The 11,870-nt window shown below is 45.9% G+C and overlaps 1 long non-coding RNA gene across 1 annotated transcript; it reads left to right on the top strand.

The window, feature by feature from the left end:
• Positions 1–1,825: 1,825 nt before the first annotated feature.
• On the top strand, positions 1,826–10,246 carry LOC145530901 (uncharacterized). Its single transcript, XR_014072087.1, has 2 exons — positions 1,826–1,896; positions 9,304–10,246. It is a non-coding gene; the product is annotated as an uncharacterized LOC145530901 (long non-coding RNA).
• The last annotated feature ends 1,624 nt before the right edge of the window (positions 10,247–11,870 follow it).

Genomic DNA, 11,870 nt, shown 5'->3' with positions numbered 1-11,870 from the left:
GTAGTCTCAGCAAAATATAAAATGGTCACCCCGATGAATTGTTTCAATAGTCAAACGTGGATTGTATCCATTTTGTGTGCCTTAATGAAGTGGCAGAAATGGGCTTTGATAATATTTCAGAATGTACTTGGTCTTTGAACTATAAATTACTGTCATTTTCTGAAATGCTCTAGGAAAAGTCATTGTGCAGACAAAATCGCCTCAAGTAACAAGTAGAACTTTTCATCTAGTGTGCATTTCTGTAATTTCCTGTTTAGACATGACCTACAAAGTGCTTAAGCTTGAAGGAACCCATAGACTATGTAGATGACAAAATCAAAGGTTAGAAGTATGCAGCCAATTTTTGTAGTCAGATAGTCACAGAATTGTATTAATTTATTGATTCACAAATATTACTGTCTATTCTGTGCCAGGCACTTGTACTAGGTCTTAGGGATCAATGTGGAAGAAGTCAGACCCACCTTTGACTTCATGGAAATTGATAACAACTGGAGGAAATTGAAGATAAAGACATAAGCACACTAATGTGGTTAGTGGTTTAGTCACTAAGTTGCATCTCTGACTCTTTTGCAGCCCCATTGATGGTAGCCCGCCAAGCTTCTCTGTCCATGGGATTCTCCAGGCAAGAATACTGGAGTGGGTTGCCATTTCCTTCTCCAGGGGATCTTCCTAACCCAGAGATCGAATCCGTGTCTCCTGCACTGCCGATGGTCTCCTGCATTGCATTAGATTCTATACCACTGAGCCACCACAGAAACCCTAACACGTGGCATCTCTGTGGTAAATTTCATGATGAAAAAGCACAGGGTGAACTTCTCTGTCTGCCTAGATTTAGATGGTAATAAAAGACATTTTCACTTGCATTTCCCTTAGCTGAATACTAGAGCTGCACTATCCAGTATGGTAGTCAATAGCCACATGTGGCTATTTAAATTTAAATTTTAATCAAAGTGAAGTGAAATTTAAAATTCAGTTCCTCAGTCGCATTAGTCACATTTCAGGTGCTCAACAGCCACTGCTGCCTACATTTTAAGTACAATAAAGGATGTGGTCAAAACATTTCAGTCTCAGTTCTTAAGTCCTTCTCCAAAGGTATCTTTCCCTCCTCATTTAGTCCCTGTACCTGCTTTCCCCTGCCCCCATCTTGAGGGCAGAGGGCTGGATAATATTAATCCAGGGCCTAACAGACACTTACATTTCGGATAAGCAGAGATCTGTTTTTGTCATGAAGATTTATACTGTACACCGAACAACACAGCAGGCTGAAGCACCAAGGAGCTTTCCTTTAAGGGGTTTACAGCTAGACCGTCAATTTCCAGAACCTATTTGTTAATTCACTCATTTACTCAACACAAAATTATTGAATTCCTACTGCATGCTAGGCATTGTGCAGGGTATAGGAGTTATCATTCTGAACAAGACAGATGTGATCCTAGGTCTTACAGGGTTGGTAAACTATCAGGAAGTAAAATACACTGATGAGTGATAATGGTGACAGTCAACAAGAAAACCAAACCGAGTATGTCTGGAAGGTGAGGGCATTCCGGGGGTGGTGAGTGGACTGGTGAGGACTTTGGGTTTTATCTCAGAGGTAAGGGGCTTGCCTGGTGGCTCAGTGGTAAAGAATCCACCTGCCAATGCAGGAGTCACAGGTATGATCCCTGCCTCAGGAAAGTACCCTGGAGAAGGAAATGGCAATATTCTTGCCTGGGAAATCCCATGGAAAGAGGGGCCTGGTGGGCTACACTCCATGAGGTCACAAAGAGTCGGACATGACATGGCAACTAAAGACCAACAGTGGGAAGCAAAGTGACTAAAGGACAACAGTGCGAAGCAAAGTGACTAAACAGTAACAGTGGGAAGCAAGTGAGACAGTTTCATCAGGGGAATGAAAAGGTCAGACTTTGGTTTTGGCATCGGTGGGAGAATGGCAGAGGGGGACCACCCTGGATTCAGGGGGACCAGTTAGAAAGCCTCTCAGTACCCAGGTGGGAGATGTTGGCGGCTTAAACAGAATGATGGGGATGAAGACAAAACATAGGTGAGGACCTGTCTTCAAGAAGAAGGTCTGGGGGACCCTTAGAAATGAAGTGCCCGCTCCTACTTCTTTCTAGAAAAGGCGAATGTTCCAGTTCTGCCCACGTTTCATCAGAGCATTAGACATGCTCTTGTGGAACTATAATGCAGACACCTTATTTAGTCCCAAGAAAGTTACAATTTCAGAACTTTCTGATAAAGAAAAGAAAAAAAGGGGACTTCAGGTGCTTGAGAAGGAGGGGGTGTTCAAGGGAAGGGAGAGAGTACTGAAACTCCCGAAGGGGGCTGGGAGGGGTTCCTTCCTGAAAGACCATAGGATACTTCCTGGTGCTTTTTCTCCTCCGAGTCTCATCGATCAAATGAGAAATGACTTATGTAGATCCGCTTCATGGAGATGTGGTCAGCCATTGCCTTTTGGAAAAGGCTATTTCACGTCAATCTGCAGCCCAGAGGATGAGTGTCTGCACGCTTCTCCCAGGATGTATGTGGCATGTGTCTGTGTGTGTGCATGTGTGTGCGCCTGCACGCATGTTCACACATGGTCACGCAGGTACAGATTTAACAGTTTGCATAGAACTTGAGAGTCACTCCTGTGGGTTTTTTTCTGTTTGATGGGAGAGTGTTTCCATAGCAATGTGAACAATGTGAACTTGAGTTTTCGAGAGGCTATTCGATGGGGCGCTGGCACGCCATGTAAAATCACTAACTGCACATGAGTCTGGCTTCTTCAGCACCCACTTGTTGGGGGAAGTTCGTGGGAGGCTGGGTTCGTGTCTGTGTCCCACGTGCACCTGGAAACGCGCTCTTCCTCCTTCAGTGTCTGAGGCTCAGCTTCTCTGTCCCCGCTGCCCTTGCCAGCCTCAGAGCCACTGGGGTTTGTGCAGAAGGATTGGCTTCTTCTGTCAAACATTTGGTAAATAAGGGTTCTTTCGGGGCTTCTTGTTGATTCAGTCTCATCATTTTAGTTTCCTTTGTTAAGAGCAGTTTTCTCACAGCTCATTTGGACTGAAGTCCTCACCGAGTCGTCCTCCAAAGGCCTTGGACACACACAGCTCCTTCTCATCACTCATCGCGTTGGTTCCCTGTTAGTACTTTCCTTGTGCTTAACTTAAAAAAAATAATTTTATCTATTTATTTTATTTTTGGCTGCGCTAGGTCTTCACTGCTGCTCAAGCTTTTCTCTAGGAGCGGTGAGGGGGCTACTCCCCCATTGCAGGGCTTGTCATTGCAGTGGCTTCTCTTGTTGCTGAGCACAGGCTCCAGGGTGCTTGGGCTTAGTAGTTGTGGCACATGGGACCCTAGAGCACAGGCTCAGTATTTGTGGTACACGGGCTTGGTTGCTCCACAGCATGTGGGATCTTCCTGGACCAGGGATCAGACTCAAATCTCCTGCACTGGCAGGTGGATTCTTTACCACTGAGCCACCAGGGAAGCCCTTTGTGCTTAATCCTTAATTGAAGCATCTTCTTGGGTAGAGCTGAGAGTCGTGAAATGTTAGTAGGCAAATGTGCACTTCACATTGGTTACCAAAGTACAGAAATTCATTTGCCCTTGTCACCTTTTACTGTTTTCTATTGAAAGCAAAAGACAGCCCTGTTACTTGGGAGGTCTTGGTTGGCAGAGGCAGACATTCAGCCTGATCTGCTCTGAGTATCAGAAGGACATACAAGCTCCACTGAACAAGTGGCCTCAGTTGCCTGTCCCCAGGAGCAGAAGTCCAAGAGGAAGGATTACCTTCCATTTTAAAGGCTAAAGATGCTGGGGACGCATAGTCCAGCCTCTCTTGCATTTTAGATGTAGGTCCCACCGAGGAGGTGCCCCATCCTGAGACTTCCTCTGTGAGGCTGGGACAGTAAAGGGCAAGGCCTGTGGCTAGGTGAAAGCCAGGCATCCTAGCTGGAGCAGGCACATAGGAGGTGGTTCGGATGCTTCCCTGAGTCAGAGGTAATGTCTGAGCTGGAGAGGTCGTGCAATTCAAACATTTGACCAGCTGGGTGGGTGTGATCAGGGCCACCTGGGCAGTTGTGATGGTTTGGAATCAGCATTTGTTATTTCACATTCAGAGCAACCTACTCTCCAACAATTTTCTGTCTATGAGGTAGGGCTTCTCTGTTGGCCACGAATGCACCTGCCAATGCAGAAGACAGGGGTTGGATCCCTGGTCCAGGAAGATCCCACATGAAACTAAGCCTGTGCACCACAACTACTGATCCTGTGCTCTAGACTCCCTGAGGCACACCTACTGAAGCCTGCATGCCTAGAGCCCGTCCGCACCACGAGAAGCTGCGCAGTGAGGGGCCTGGGCACTGCCATCAGACAGCAGCCCTGCTCGCGCAGCCAGAGAAAAGCCCATCAGCAAGGAAGACCCAGCACAGGCAATACATAAATCTGTGAGCTAGCTGAGCTCCTGTAAAGTGTAGAGTCTGAGTGGAAATAAGAACGTCACAGAACTTCCCTGGCAGACTGGTGGTTAGGATTCAGCACTTTCACTGCTGGGGGTGCAAGTCTGATCCTTGGTTGGGGAACTAAGATCCTGCAAGCCTCTTGGTGAGGCCAAAAATCAGGGGTTTAGAAAAAGCACTGCACTTCAAAAAAAGAAATGTTACTTCAAAGAAGCCTCTTTGTCACAGATATTCTGAAATGTTTCTTAAAAATAAAAAACAGAACAAAACTAAAAGCAAAAACAAAAACACCACACACAAACGACAAAAATAAAAAGTAAAGAGAATGTGGACTGGCAGTTCTGGAGCTATTTGTGGCATACGGTCATGTTAGCATGCCTCCCAAACATTTTTGGATGAGTTGCTAACATCTAAAAGTGAAAGTTTCACCAAAAAATCAGAACTTATCTTTTTTTTTTGAAAAATCAAACATCTGGAGTTGAACCAGGTTTACTAGCAGCTGCCTGTTCGAGATGAGGTGGAAATGATCTACCTTTCCATGATTCCCTCCTTCTGACGTCACCCATTTACGGCCCTGATTAGCCCCAGTGTCCATCTGGACTCACACTTGCAAGCAACAAGAGCTGACTGACTGATTCAGTAGAAAAGGAACCTATTAGAGTATATTCAGTGGTTTGAGACTTCCCAGGTGGCTCGATGGTAAAGAATCCTCCTTCCAATATAGGAGACACAGGAGACAGGAGACATGAATTCGATTTCTGGGTCAGGAAGATCCCCTGGAGGAGGAAATAGCAACCCAGTCCAGTATTCCTGTCTGGGAAATGCCATGAACAGAGGAGCCTGGTGGGCTGCAGTCCATGGGGTCGCAGAGTCAGACAGGACCGAGTGCTGAGCATGCACATTCAGTGGCCCACAGGCTCTTAGAGGACGGAAGCCCTGGGCTGGGGCTGATGCAGTCAGGAGGGCACATGGCTTGTCCTGCTGAGACGGGACCCCAGCCGTGGCTGCCACATGCAGGCCCCGCACACGGCCTCCTGAGCACCTGTCACGTGCTCCAGGCCCACAGTGCTGGTTCTGCCCCAGAACGGGGGCAGCAGCTTCCTCTCTCCCCAGAAGGGGTTCCGTGAGCCCCCTGCTGCCCTGTGCAGACTTCTAATTCAATGACGGGAGGGGGGGTCTGACTGGTAGAGTTTAGGTCACGTGCTTGTACCCTAGCTGCAAGGGAGGCTGGGCACGACTATCTGGTGCTTTCAGCTCTGCTCCATGAGGAGAAGGGTCCCAGATGTGAGAAGGGGTTTCTACCCTTGAGTAACCAGAAAGAGCCCCAGATGCTGGCCACAGCCCTGACGGCACTGGAGTTTGCCACCCTCGCCCTAATTATACACCCTATCTAAGCCCTAACTACATATTGGCTGAGTGGAGTGTAAGACTGGGAACTTGCGAAAAAAATATATATATAGGAAGAGAATTAGAAAAGCAGAAAAGTGGAGGATGCGTGGATGGTAAAAGGTAGAGAAATGAGACACAGCCACCAGGGGAGTGTGGTGACTCACGCTTCACAAAGCCGTGCTCTAAAGCACAGCCCATCTATTTCCTCATTCACTTTGCTTTTCTTATCTCTTTTGCTTTATAAAGACTCCACAAAGCTTATTCAAAGCCCTGTGAAATTCTTTTTTTTTTTTTTGTAGTCAGGAAATATTGGACCCAAACCAGAAGCTGTTCAGCTCAGTCAATCTCTCAAACACCAGCTGCCTCAGTGATGAGTTGGTCTATCCAAGAGGTAGTTTATTTAGCCAACAGACAGATGGCCAAGAGTGTCAAGTTAGTTGGTATATTGTTTGTCGTTCAGGATGCCCACAGCCAGCCCAGATAGCCAGAAGCCAGAAGCCAACGGATTCAGAAGCCGTAGCCTCTCACCTTGGAATTGTTCCTAGAATCCTGCAGGTACCCAATTAGCAGGCAAAGGGCAGGTTTTGCTTCATTGAGCCCACAATCTAACAAAGAGGAGGCATTATCAGAACCCCAGGAGCAGAAAAGAAAGCGGCTGAGCCGGTAGCTTGGCCGAAACTGAGACACTCACTACCCAGCATAAGGAAGGGGAAGCACGGCACAGCCGTGAAGACGGGCGTCCAAGCGGAGGGAGGGCTCCTGGGCAGCCCGTCCTTCCAAGTGCCGAGAGGGGGCTGTTACAGGTCCCGAAGAATGCGTGAGGATTAGAGAAAATGTAAGTGAATTTTTGAAACTAGTGTTGGAAATACACTCAGAGAAGGTAGCCAAAGTTAGAATCTATGCCACATTGCTTTGTTCTTTAACTTCAACAAATATCTAACATATGTGTACTATGCGCCAGGAACTGTTCTGGGAAATCAGCTATATTACAGTGAGCAAAAAGCAGTTCCCTTCTGCCCTCATGGAACTTACAGCACGATGGGGAGGACAGTATGAGACACATGAAAAGACAGCGAATGTAAAATTGCAGATCACTGTAAACGAAAAGCACACAAAGCTGTGAGGTCATCAGATGATCTAACCATGCATCTAATGATGTGTATCAAATCTTTGTTATTTAATTTATTATATATGTTTATACACACTTATACCTCTACCTCCCCACCTTGGGCTTATGGTCAGTAGCTTTTATTAGAATTCTGTGGTTTGAGCTCTGTCTTCTTAGTCCTTAAGTTTCATTCTCGTTTGTTCTCTACTGATATTAATACTCCTATGGATACAGTTTCTCTTCTGAATTTGGTTCAGCATAGACGAAAAATTAGTTCTGAACGTACCAAAAGCTCCGCTGCATTTTCTTTTCAAAGTTTTTTGTATGGTCTTATGGGAAAGACATGAAGACAAGTGTCCTGCAATCGAGTCCACCCCTTCTGCAGCAGCATCTCAGACCCTCTCTTTCTTCATCGGTGAAATCGGGGTGGTAAGATATCTCAGATAAAGATATAGATGAAGATCTATATCTCAGTTAAATGGGAGAATTTATCAGCAATTGAGGCTTCTCCAGACATGGAGGGGAACCAATGGAGCTGCAGTGTATTCCAGGGTTAGACTCTAAACTTAGCACACAAGCAGGACATTGTACGTGCGTGCGTGCTAAGTTGCTTCAGTCGTGTACTCTTTGTGACCCCCTGGACTGTTGCCCACCAGGCTCCTCCGCCCATGGGATTCTCCAGGCAAGAATACTGGAGTGGGTTGCCGTTTCCTCCTTCAGGGGATCCTCCCGACCCAGGGATCAAACCCAGGTCTCCTGCACTGGCAGGCGAGTTCTTCACCACTAGTGCCACCTGGGAAGCCCCGAGGGGAGCCCTGCTCAGGTCAAGTGCTCCTGGAATTCTGACAGTGGCGGCTGACACAGCAGCTCCCAGGGAGACCACCATCAGTACAGTTTCTGTCAGAGTCAAAACAGATTGCCGTTTTTTCAGCTGGGAGCCAGACAAAAGGGTTGGCTTGCTTTTAGCGGCCATGTTGTAGGAAGATACTCTTCTTTAAACACGAGGCTCACGCGCAGCCACCAGAGATGCTCATCTGAGAAAGGCATTGGGGACGTGGACAGTCAGCTCCATCTGAGAAAGGCAATGGGGACGCGGACAGTCAGCTTCTCCGCCAGTTCAGGCCTCCTACCCCACACCCCCTCCAGGCGAGTGCTCTGAAGGGCGGTAGAGACAAGGGCGACCTTGGGGACTGAAGCTCTTTCTCCCTCTTCTCCTTCTAAATGACAGAGCAGCTCAGGGGAATGAAAAGCATCTAGGACCTGCAGCTGCCAAATAAATAGCTGGATGACTGGCTCCTCAGGCCACCTCCGCCTGGCTCCCGTCCCCACGTGGTCTTCCAGTTCCTCTGACTGTGACGGCCGTTTCCGACCACACGTGCTTGACTTTCACTTTCACTAAATGCATTTCTCAGATACTCTGAGTGATGAGACCCCATGATTAAGAGAATGGGGAAGGAAGAAATAAAAAAGAAAACAAAACTCTTTGACCGTTCTTGCAGGAAGCTCACAAATTGCCTGGTGCCTTAGTTCTACCTAAGAGCCGTGTGGTGGTTGTTCAGTCACTAAGTCGTGTCCGACTCTCTGTGACCCTATGGATGACGGTGTGCCAGCCTCCTCTGTCCTTCACTATCTCCTGGAGTTTGCTCAAATTCATGTCCATTGAATCGGTGATACTATCTGACCATCTCATCCCCTGTCATCATCCCCTTCTCCTCCTGCCCCCAATCCTTCCCAGCATCAGGGTCTTTCCTAGTGAGTCAGTTCTTCGCATCAGGTGGCCAAAGTATTGGAGTTTCAGCTTCAACGTCAGTCCTTCCAATGAATATTCAAGGTTGATTTCCTCTAGGATGGACTGCTTGGATCTCCTTTCAGTCCAAGGGACTCTCAAGAGTCTTCTCCAACACCACAGTTCAAAAGCATCAGTTCTTCAGCACTCAGCCTTCTTAAGGGCTTTAGCCAGGTAGAATTATTGCAGCTTAACTGTTGTCAGCCTCATGGCTCTAAAACTCAGGCATTCGTCTGATGGCGAAAGCTTGCCCATAGATTGACTTTGGTTATTGTGTCTGCACTGGGCATCTGGAACTTGAGTCTCTCCCCCACTCGGGGAAGCTGTGTTCTCTCCTGTTATAACGTCTATGAGGTTCGATTGTGGGCGCTTCTCGCCAACAGTCAATGAGCCTTGGTCCAGGGCGCTGTGGTGCACCCGTGCCTTCAGTCATGAATAGATTCCAGAAATTAACGATAATAGTCACTCCCCCTAATTAAGCACCTCCTGTGTTCCCGATACTGAGCTAAGCACCCTGCTTATGTTTCCTTATTCAATCCCCACCATGAACTGTGGACTGAGTATTATGTTTATAATTGCAGTTTTCCTGACTGAAAGAAGGTCTGTAACTTCCCCTGTGGTCATAAAGCCGGTAGAAGACGAAGCTGGTCTGAGTGCCCTGTTTTCAACCGAAGGGAACAATAACCTGGCTGCCTCAGGACCCTTGGGGGATGTACCCACCAGTGGCATCTACAAAGCACAGTGCCATCTGCTTCAGGTTCACCCAGGTGTTGGTCAAGAAACAAATTTCCAATTTGTGAGGAGAACCACCATCTCAGACTGGGCCAGAGGATCTGCACTGAAGATAAGCCTCCCAGCAGATTCTTATGAGCAGAAGCTACTGATTTGGACGCTACACTCAGATCCTCCTTGTGTCTGCGACAGAAACGAACATGCAGCATAGGCTATGGTTGTTCTCAGGTGCTAATACATTCTACGAGGAGCTGGGCTGAATCTAAAATGTAATCAGCTATTTTGATACTACTCATGAGCTTTACCAGTTGCAATGTAATTTTTTTTCTTAAATGTGGACTGGGAGGCTTTATATGTCTGGGCGTCTTCCTAGACTTTGAGTGAATTATTTTTTAGAGTTGGATCAATATGACAAAAGAAAGGAAATTGTAGTTCAACCAACTCAGCTTATGAAAAAGAATGTTAGTTCCTTTTCTCTCCAAACTTTAATTAAGTTTAAATTATAAAAATAGTCAATGTAGTAGATTTCTATTGGGCAGTCTTTCCAGCACCTTTTTTCTTTTAAAAAAACCATATTAAATGTGCAACACGAGGTAATATATGATTGCTGTGACCATTCAAATCATAAGCTGATGAAGTAAAATTAATAGTTTATTTTCCTTTTATTTTGTTTCTCTGTTAACAATTTGCCATCTAGCTTTTCATATTTTTCCTTTGAATAACAAAAATATCCATCTCTATATACACTTACAGTCTGTTAACATGGAATCACACATTACAGATTAATCTGTCCCTGGCTCCTTGTCACTTCATTACATATTACTTGCAGCAGTTTTTTAGGAATTGTACTCTCCTCTGGACCCTGCTCCAGTTTTCCATGTACCGAGTTATGGGGATCATTGTGTGTGCACTACAAGGGGTGGACATGTGATCCCAGGGGGGCAGGGAGTCCGTTCCCTGAGATTTGGGAGTACCCTCTGGGTGGATGGATCTGTTATGTGTAAAATTTGGGAGTGTCAGTTGCCACTGTCTATCATGTAAGCTTCAGAGAAAGCTGGATTGCAGTGAGCAAAAAATCGTGAAGTTGTGCCAAAGAGAGAGAGACGGACATATAGATAGATAATAGATAGATGATAGATCTAGATATTTAATAGTAGACTATAGATAAATTGATAGACAGATGATAGATAGATGATAGAAAGACAGAGGAAAGGCAATATTCTGGGTTATCCACAAGGCTTCACTACATTCCCAAGGTTCAGTTTTGCCTTTAGACTTGTGACATAGAGTCCTTCCAATAAATCCCCTTTGCCTCCCTTTCTTGGACATAAGCATGGATGAAAATTTTCAAGATCCTTCTTAAAAAAACAAACAACCCAATCAAAAGATGGGCAGAAGACTTAAATAGACATTTTTCCAAAGAAGATAAGCAAATGGCCAATAGGCACATGAAAAGATGTTCAACATCACAAATTATTAAAAGAAAGAAAGTGATAGTCACTCAGTTGTGTCCAACTCTTTGAGACCCCGTGGACTGTGGCCCGCCAGGCTCCTTTGTCCATGGAATTCTCCAGGCAAGAATACTGCAGTGGGTTGCCATGCCTTTCTCCAGGGGATCTTCCCGACCCAAGGATCGAACCAGGGTCTCCCGGATTGCAGGCAGATACTTTATTAGAGTGGATTTGATCCTGATAATTTATCACTAACTATTAGAGAAATGCAAATCAAACTACAATGAGGTATCACCTCACATCAGTCAGAATGGCCATCATCAAAATGTCTACAAACACTAAATGCTGGAAAGGGTGTGGAGAAAAAAGGGAACCCTCCTGCACTGCTGCTGGGAAGGTAAAGCGGTGTAGCCACTATGGAGAACAGTGTGGAGGCGCCTTAAAAAACTAAAAGTAGAGCTGCCATGTGACCCAGCAATCCTACTCCTGGATATATATCCAGAAAGTGGGAAACTCTAGTTTGGAAAGATACCAGTGTTGGAAAGCTCGCCAGTATTCATAGTGGCACTGTTCACAGTAGCCAAGACGTTGGAAGCAACCTGCATGTCCATGAATGGATGGATGAACGGAGAAAGAAAATGAGGTACATAAATATAATGGGACGTTACTGACCACAGGAGTATTACTCTCCTATGCAAGAATAGTTCAGGTTTTAATTTACTTCTAATAATTTACTTTATGATGTGCACAGGTGCAGAGAAGTGAAATTGCTAAAGGTCTAGCAACAGAATTCCTAGCATCAAATGCAACCTGGGAATCTCAGAAAAGTGACACATTTGGATCACAATCACAACTAGGATTTTTAATAGTACATCTGCAACAAGAGAGCGACATGAGGTAGGTAGAGAGGGAAGGAAGAAGGAAGGAAGGAAGAAGCAGATGTGTGTTGTGGCTGGAATGAAACT

Source organism: Giraffa tippelskirchi, chromosome 13 (genome assembly GCF_054371585.1).
Source record: "Giraffa tippelskirchi isolate mGirTip1 chromosome 13, T2T-mGirTip1v1.2.pri, whole genome shotgun sequence".
Taxonomy (NCBI): domain Eukaryota; kingdom Metazoa; phylum Chordata; class Mammalia; order Artiodactyla; family Giraffidae; genus Giraffa; species Giraffa tippelskirchi.
Note: the sequence above shows the minus strand (reverse complement) of the source record. Positions and strands in the feature narration are given on the sequence as shown.